At 33.4% G+C, this 8,168-nt stretch overlaps 1 pseudogene; it reads left to right on the top strand.

Annotated features, from left to right (window-relative positions):
• The first annotated feature begins 2,090 nt into the window (after positions 1-2,090).
• Positions 2,091-5,061, top strand: LOC131173279 (putative receptor-like protein kinase At3g47110; annotated as a pseudogene).
• Positions 5,062-8,168: the final 3,107 nt, after the last annotated feature.

The following is an 8,168-nucleotide window of genomic DNA, read 5'->3' as shown; positions in this document are numbered from 1 at the left end:
TGTAATCTGTCAAAAGTCCGTCTCCAATTTATGACAGAATCGTTCCATCACAAAAAAATCCGTCACAAAATTCTCTTTTTCTTGTGGTGATAGATGAGGGTTACTTATTCAATGTCAATGGAAGAGAGAGAAGAGTCTTGCATGCGTGCAAAAAATTTGCAAGGAAAAGGATGATTTGCGAAGATACTTGGAAGGAAGTGCAGTTAGACCTAATGGGCTCATCAGTATATGGCTGGTGATGAACAGAGGAGACCACAAGTATAGATTTTAATGGTAAATGTGAGGGAGGTAAATGGAGTCGCTTGGTAACGAGTTAGGATTACAAATGGATGATTTCAGGGTAATTCTAGCAAGTAATTTGCATGTGATGTCAGAGTTATTGAAAAGCCTACGAGGAAATGTAGTTGTTGAGAGATACTTGGTAAATTTTTATCTAAACTAGATTTATTTTGAATTATAATTTAATTATATAAATTTTATTTAAATTATATGAAAATATTTAAATAATATTATCTTTTTTATATAAATATTAAATAAGTTTAATTATATAAAAAAAATTTAAAAAAATCAACGGAAAAAAATAAAAATTTAACATGACTTAATATAATAACTAAAGTCATATCACTTACTTGGTATCAAGATCAAGCATATTAAAAAAAATTATTCTTATGAATGATCTGTCTCTATATATTAAAAGGTATCATGTAAAAAAACTATAACTATCCTCAACCCGTGTAATAATAAATAGAGAAGTGAGATAGAAAATAAGATAAACTAATTTATAATTTTTTAAAGAAATTTATAATTTTATTAATTTAAATAAAAGTTTAAAATGATTTATAAAAATAATAAAATATATAATTAGAATTTTTGTGTAGTCTATATAATATATACTTTTCGTGGATATATTATGTTATGTTAATTTTAAATAAGAAGGAGAGTAAAAAATTTTATTCGTAATTAAAAAAACTTTATAATTACAACAAAAGCCAGTAAAGGAATGGAATTTCAGTGAGAGAGAGAGAGTGAGAGGGAGAGAGAAACATAATTTACAACCAAATCTGTTGGGAATTCCAAAGTAAATGTTTTAACTGTGGAGGTGGGTTTTTTTTTTCCATTTAATTTTACAGGAACGCCCTAGTTAATCAACAAACTGATAAGAGCACTAATTCTGGCCCTGGTTCATATGTCAAGACTAATTTCATTATAGCCTATAATCATTATATCTAGCACCAACCGCGTTTGACCTTGTACGAAAGATAATGCACCGATGGATCATTAACAAATGTTTACCATTGCTCATTCAGACATATAAAACACCACTTACCCATAATACTTGACATTTCACCTGTGCACAATCAATCCAATAGAAATGGAACTTCCCACCATACACTTAGCAAACCTTTGGCCTTCAATTCTTCATGTTCATTTCATTTTCTTGAGCTCTATGAGCATACAATTGTTGCAACCTGCCAATTCTCTCAGTAAAATGGGAAATGAGACTGACAGACTTGCACTTCTGCAGTTCAAAGCCAAGATTGGCAATGATCCATATGGAATCTTGAGCTCCTGGAACGACTCTGTCAACTTCTGCTCATGGCAAGGGGTTGCTTGTGGTCACAAACATCAGAGAGTTTTGTCACTAAATATGCAGGGGCTTAGTTTGTCTGGGACCATATCTCCATATATAGGAAATTTCACTTTCTTAAGGTTCCTCAACCTGGTTGACAACAAGTTCTATGGTGAAATTCCCCTGGAAGTTGGTCGCCTATTCAGATTGAGAATTCTTGACCTGTCAAACAACACACTAGGTGGAGAAATTCCACTCAAAATCACCTACTCCTCAGAGCTCAAGGTTTTGAATTTAACAAGAAACAGGCTGGAGGAAAAATTCCTGCTGAGCTGGGCTCTTTAAAGAAGCTTGTAACACTTAGGCTTGGAACAAATAATCTCACAGGAGAGATCCAACAATCCCTTGTAAACCTTTCCTCTCTCAAGGTCTTTTCTGTAGGCTTTAATAATCTGCACGGAAATATTCCTAGCGAAATGGGACAATTAACAAGTTTAATCATCTTTGTGATCAACTTCAACAATCTAAGTGGTACAATCCCTCCCACCCTTTATAATATCTCATCTATCAGTCTCTTTTATACTTCATCAAACCAACTGAGTGGCAGTCTCCCAGCGAACCTAGGCCTCACTCTTCATAACCTGCAACAACTTGCCATGGGTGGCAACCAGTTTCATGGAAGCGTTCCTGTTTCATTGGCCAACGCTTCTCAGCTTCAAGATCTTGACATCTCTCGCAACTTTCTCACAGGACAAGTTCCTACCAATCTGGGAAATTTGAATGATCTTCAGCGGTTTAGTTTGGGGCACAACTTTCTGGGAAATAGCACGAGTCAAGATTTTAATTTCATAACATCTTTGTCAAACTGCAGCAATCTAAAAATTCTATTTTTTAGTGCAAATAATTTTGGTGGCTTGTTACCTACCTCCATAGCCAATTTGTCTACACTTTATGTATTAGGCATGGGAAGTAATCATATATCAGGTAAAATCCCAATAGGGGTTGAGAATCTTGTCAATTTGTACGAATTAGCCATGGAGATAAACCTTTTTTCTGGTGTTATTCCTTTTTCATTTGGGAAGCTTGGAAAGCTGCAGTTATTGAATTTAGGAGGAAACCTACTGTCTGGTGAAATCCCAACATCCCTAGGTAATATCACCCAGCTATATCAGCTTTATTTAGATGAAAACAAATTAGAAGGAAAAATACCTTCTAGTATTGGGAACATCCAATTCCTCAAACGGTTGGATATTTCACAGAATAAGCTGATTAGTATCATACCACAACAGATCTTTGGTCTCTTCTCTCTATCAGAACTTCTCGACTTATCACAGAACTCATTGACAGGTTCCTTGCCCACCCAAGTTGGCGTCCTGAAAAATATTTATGCATTAGATGTTTCAGAGAACAAGTTATCTGGCAAAATTCCTGAGACAATAGGTGATTGTTTGAGCCTAGAAATCCTTAATTTGCACAGTAACTCTCTTCAAGGACCTATTCCTTCATCTTTTGCTTCCTTGAGAGGTCTCCAACACTTAGACCTGTCAAGAAACAACTTATCAGGAAAAATTCCAGAAGATCTGGAGAGCCTTTCGGTTTTACAATATTTGAATCTCTCTTTCAACAACTTTGAAGGTGAAGTGCCAAAAAAAGGAGTTTTTAGAAATGCAACGACATTTTCAGTTGTTGGAAACAGTAAGCTTTGTGGGGGGATCCCTGAACTGCAGCTGCCACCATGTCCTATCCAAAAAAAGAAACAGAAAAAGACTTCCACAATCATAATCCTTGTCACAACCATCAGTTCAGTTGTGTTCTTCATGACAATAACCTGCCTCTGTGTTTTCTATCGGCGAAAGTCGAGAAGGAATCCTCCTTCCATGCCTTTTATTGCGGATAAGCTGTTTCAAATTTCATACAAGGAACTCTTCCAGGCAACTGCAGGATTCTCTCAAGAAAACTTAATTGGACAAGGTAGTTTTGGCTCAGTATATAGAGGAAGTTTACTTCAGCATGGAGACAAGTTAGTTGCGATAAAGGTTCTCAATCTTCAACAGCATGGAGCTTCCAAGAGCTTCTTCGCTGAGTGCAAAGCATTGACCAAAATCCGACATCGAAATCTGGTAAAGATCTTGACATGCTGCTCTAGTATTGATTTCAAAGGCAATGATTTCAAAGCTCTAGTGTTTGATTTCATAGAAAATGGAAGTTTGGAAATGTGGTTGCATCCAGAAGAAAGTGGTATTGATCATTCACGGACTCTGAACCTTCTCCAAAGACTTCATATTGCAATTGATGTGGCTTCTGCACTGAATTATCTTCATGACCATTGTGAAGTGCCAATCATTCATTGTGACTTAAAACCAAGTAATATTCTTCTTGATAGTGACATGACAGCTCATGTTGGTGATTTTGGATTAGCAAGGTTCCTTACCAAAACAACCAGCTGCTCTTCTCAAGGCCAAACTAGTTCCATTGGGATGAAGGGAACAATTGGGTACATGGCTCCTGGTAAAATTTTGCATTCTTCTTTATCCAATTACCACCAATTGGCCAGACACACACACACTCGGGAAAAATATGTCAAGTAACTGTTGTTTCTTGATTTGATGCATCCGTGACATGAAAATACCCAACATGTAATTGAGATTGTATTGACACACAATCCTGAAGGAAAAAAAATGATCAATTGCAAAATATATATATGTGTGTGTGTGTGTGTGTGTGTGTGTTGCATAACCTCAAATTTAAGGATGTATTAGTGATAAAACATCATAGAAAGAAATGCAGCATTCTGTCAAATGAAATTCCTACAAAGACTCCAATATTTCTTATTCTGAATCCATCACTTTTTCCCCTTTTACAAGCTCAAAACAGATTCCATACATTCATTCATATACAGTAGACTGGTCTGTACTTGCTTTGTTACAATTGTGATAGAATTGAAGATAAATTTACTGCAGAGTATGGCATAGGCAGTGAGGCAACAATATCAGGAGATGTTTATAGCTTTGGGGTAATTTTACTGGAGATGTTCACAGGGAAAAGACCAATTGAAGAAATGTTTACAGATGGTCTAAATCTCCACAATTTTGTCAAAGCTAAGCTCCCAAGACGAGTCATGCAAGTTGTGGATCCAGTACTTCTCACAACAGGAGAACTAGGGACACCAACAAATATGGCAGAAAATATGGATGACAATGACATTGATGATACTCAAATAGAGATCCAAGAACATGATTTCAGTATTGAAAATTTGGGATCAAAGGGAGAGGATGTGAAAAAATGTGTGGTATTAGTCCTTGAACTAGGACTTGCATGCTCAGTAGAAGTACCAGGAGATCGAATGAATATGAGGGATGTCACAAGAAAATTGAATGTCATCATGGAAGCTATTCTTCGGCTGAGGACTCAGAGAGGCAATTGAGGCCATGAGAAATAATGCTGGAGTTTCTGAAATTTGCTGCTGAAAATATTTTGATGCAATGTTTTTACTTGCAAAGGATTGATTGTCCATGTTTTTAGAATTAAATTTCGGAAGTTTGTCTTTGGTGTGGTTTTGCTGACTTGTAAAGGCGCCCGTTGCCTATAAAAAGGAGTGTATTTGCTAGAAATAAGTGTGAAGTGGCTGAAATGAGCTGTTATGTGAGTTGAGAGGGAAAAAAAAATGGTATTTGTGTTTTCTTTTTGTATCCCCTGTTCTAAAGCAATGAGTTTTTCTTTTGTTGTGTTCGTGAGAATGTTTATGTTGTATCTTCGTTGAAAACAACTCCAGCTTTGCTTGCTGTTTATCTTCTGTTTTTTTTATTATTATTATTTTTTTTTTTACATGATATCAAAGCATGAGCTTCTATTATTCAACAAATTTGTATTTTTTTTTTCATTTGGTTCGAAAAAAGACTTCAATACAGTAACGTCGATTTCTTTACCACTACTTAATATTTTCATATTTTAATTATATTGAAGGCTATGTATTGCCATTGATGTGGCTTCTGCATTGCATTATCTTCATAACCATTGTGAAATAACAATCTTTCACCGTAACTTGGAAACCAAGCAATATTCTTCGACAATGACATGGCAGCTCATGTCGGTGATTTGGAATTATACCAATCTTTCACCTTTAGCACTCAAAAACTAGAAATATTTATGGTTTAGTTTCACTTCTCAAAAGTCTATCTTCCTTTGGTTGTATTAATTCCTAGGTAAATTGACTTCTTTTAGTATTATGTGGTGTAGGAACTAGGTAACTCAGAGTGCTTATGCTATGATTTGCAGAAAATCATTGCAGGAAGAAATCAAGAAATTTAAAGTAAACTAGAAATCAGACAGGTGCTTTGGCAACAGATTATAGAAAGTATAGAAGAGAATAAAATTCTTCAATCAAGAGTCTAAAAAAATCTTTAGACTTTGAAGAAGCCATTCAATGTTGAATATCAGTTAGCAATTCAAAAAATATGCATATTTTAGCAATTCAAAAAATATGCATATTTAAATGTTGAAACATCAAAATCTTGAAGCTAATGAGCAATTTCCAATTCCCAAATTTGCTCTTTAACTCATCCAACAAGAACAATGGTTGCTTGGCTTTGTGTTGAACTCAGATCGAAAGCAAAGTGGTGGCCTGTGTAGTTTGAAGAAGATGGCATTGCCGTTCTGACGGTCCCGGCGGACGGACATCAGTTGCCGCCTTGCCGGGTTCCCAATTACCACATATACCTTCAACATTGTGATAATAGTCATTTTTAATTATTCATAAAAATTTTTTAGTATTGAAAATGCATAACAATTTAGTAAATTTTAGTTTATTTTTAAAATTGATGGAATTCATATACACCACCGTTCAATCCTTTATCAAAATTGATTTTTAGAACATTTTTTTTTAGTTTCCAACATTTATAAATATATATTTGATTTTTTCAAATTCATTAAATTTTAATTTAATTTCTGATTATGAAATTAAATTAGAATTTTATTAATTTTTATAAAAATACTTATAAAATTCATCATGTGGTAATTTCTCATGACTTTTAAATTTATTTGTTGAGATAAATGTCTATCTTCAAATCTTTAAGTTATATAGCCTGATAATATTAATCATGTTCTTCAAAACTTTCTTCTCCATTCAATGTCCTGGAAGAATCAATCCATACAAAGTCCACAACCTTCAAGGCAATGTTCATCATCATCATCATCATCTGTAGGCAACCAATCAAAGCGATGCTTAGCAATGATGAATTCAAGACCTCAAAATCTAGTCTGATTTATTGGAGAAATGCTGTAGGTCATCAGAGGCAGAGACGCTTGGCCAATCGCCACAATCATAAATCACAATCAACAACGTTAGAGAGCCTACGCATGATGATGAATCCATAGAAAATGTCCACTGAAAATTTCTTCCACCATTCAGAATCAACTTGCTGCACCCACCCTGATAGATATGACTCAGTGATGGCTCGCCACTTTCTTTCTTTCACATGCTCATCAATGGCTGGAGCCATTTCCATTGGAACAAGTAGTCCCCCATTTTTTATAATAGAATTCCCAATGTTTTTGCCCAATTCTGTTCAAGCATTATTATCTTGCCCTATGGCAGTAGCATGTTGTGGAGTCAACGTCACCTTGACCCTAAGTCGCTGCTACGAGTGGCTGTAATCACTACAGCGACACAGAGGACACCCTTTTATTTTGAAAATAATTGGAGTAATGACTAGCTATAATTATTTATTTTTAATTTTTATATTTATTTTGTGTTTTAACCTTTTTTTTTTTTTCATTTGTTTGTTTCCTTGCATTATTCATTGGGGAGCTTTTTTTTTTTAAAGTGTTGTACTCTGTAGCGGAATTTGGTCGGTTCAACATATTTACCCAACCAAAATAATCAAATCGGTTTAGAAAGTATTGAAATCAAAATTTTATAAACCTAATAACTTAAGTTTTACAATAAAATGGGTTAGATTCGGGTTTTGAGTTCTGTTTGATAATTTAAGTTGTTTTTTTTTTTAATTTTTGGGATCATACAATATTTTTAAGGTTTTTTTAATTCAACTTTTACTCATATATAAATTTAATAATTAAAAATATTACTATTTATTAATTGAAAAAAATATAATTTAACGTATTCAATTTAAATTAGACTTTTTGATAATAAGTCTTTACAAATTTTTTAACATACATAAAATATTTACTTATACTAGAGATATTCATAGCCTCCCTTCTTCCTTGTCTGAGAAAATCATCGATTCAGATTGTATTGGTTTGGTAATTTTTAAAACTAAAATCAAATCAAAATATATTAATTTATATAATTTCTAACTCATTAAAAAATATAATTCAAATGAAAACCATAAAAATTAAGTCTTTCATTGATTTGGACAATTTCATATGCACCCCTTCTTAGCTTCAACACTTGGAACCACTTTTAAATTATGTTTTTAGTCTATTTTTTAAAAATATATTATTTTACATTTTAATATTTTTAATATTTTAATATGCACTAACTTTATTAAAATTTATTCTTAATCACTCAAATTCATTTCAGGCTTAATTATTATGTAAATGATATTTAAAATCATTTAATTTTATATTTTTAATTAATAAT

The sequence above is a fragment of the Hevea brasiliensis genome, chromosome 14 (genome assembly GCF_030052815.1).
Source record: "Hevea brasiliensis isolate MT/VB/25A 57/8 chromosome 14, ASM3005281v1, whole genome shotgun sequence".
NCBI classification, from domain to species: Eukaryota; Viridiplantae; Streptophyta; class Magnoliopsida; order Malpighiales; family Euphorbiaceae; genus Hevea; species Hevea brasiliensis.
The sequence above is the reverse complement of the archived record's forward strand: the minus strand, read 5'-3'. Positions and strand labels throughout refer to the sequence as shown.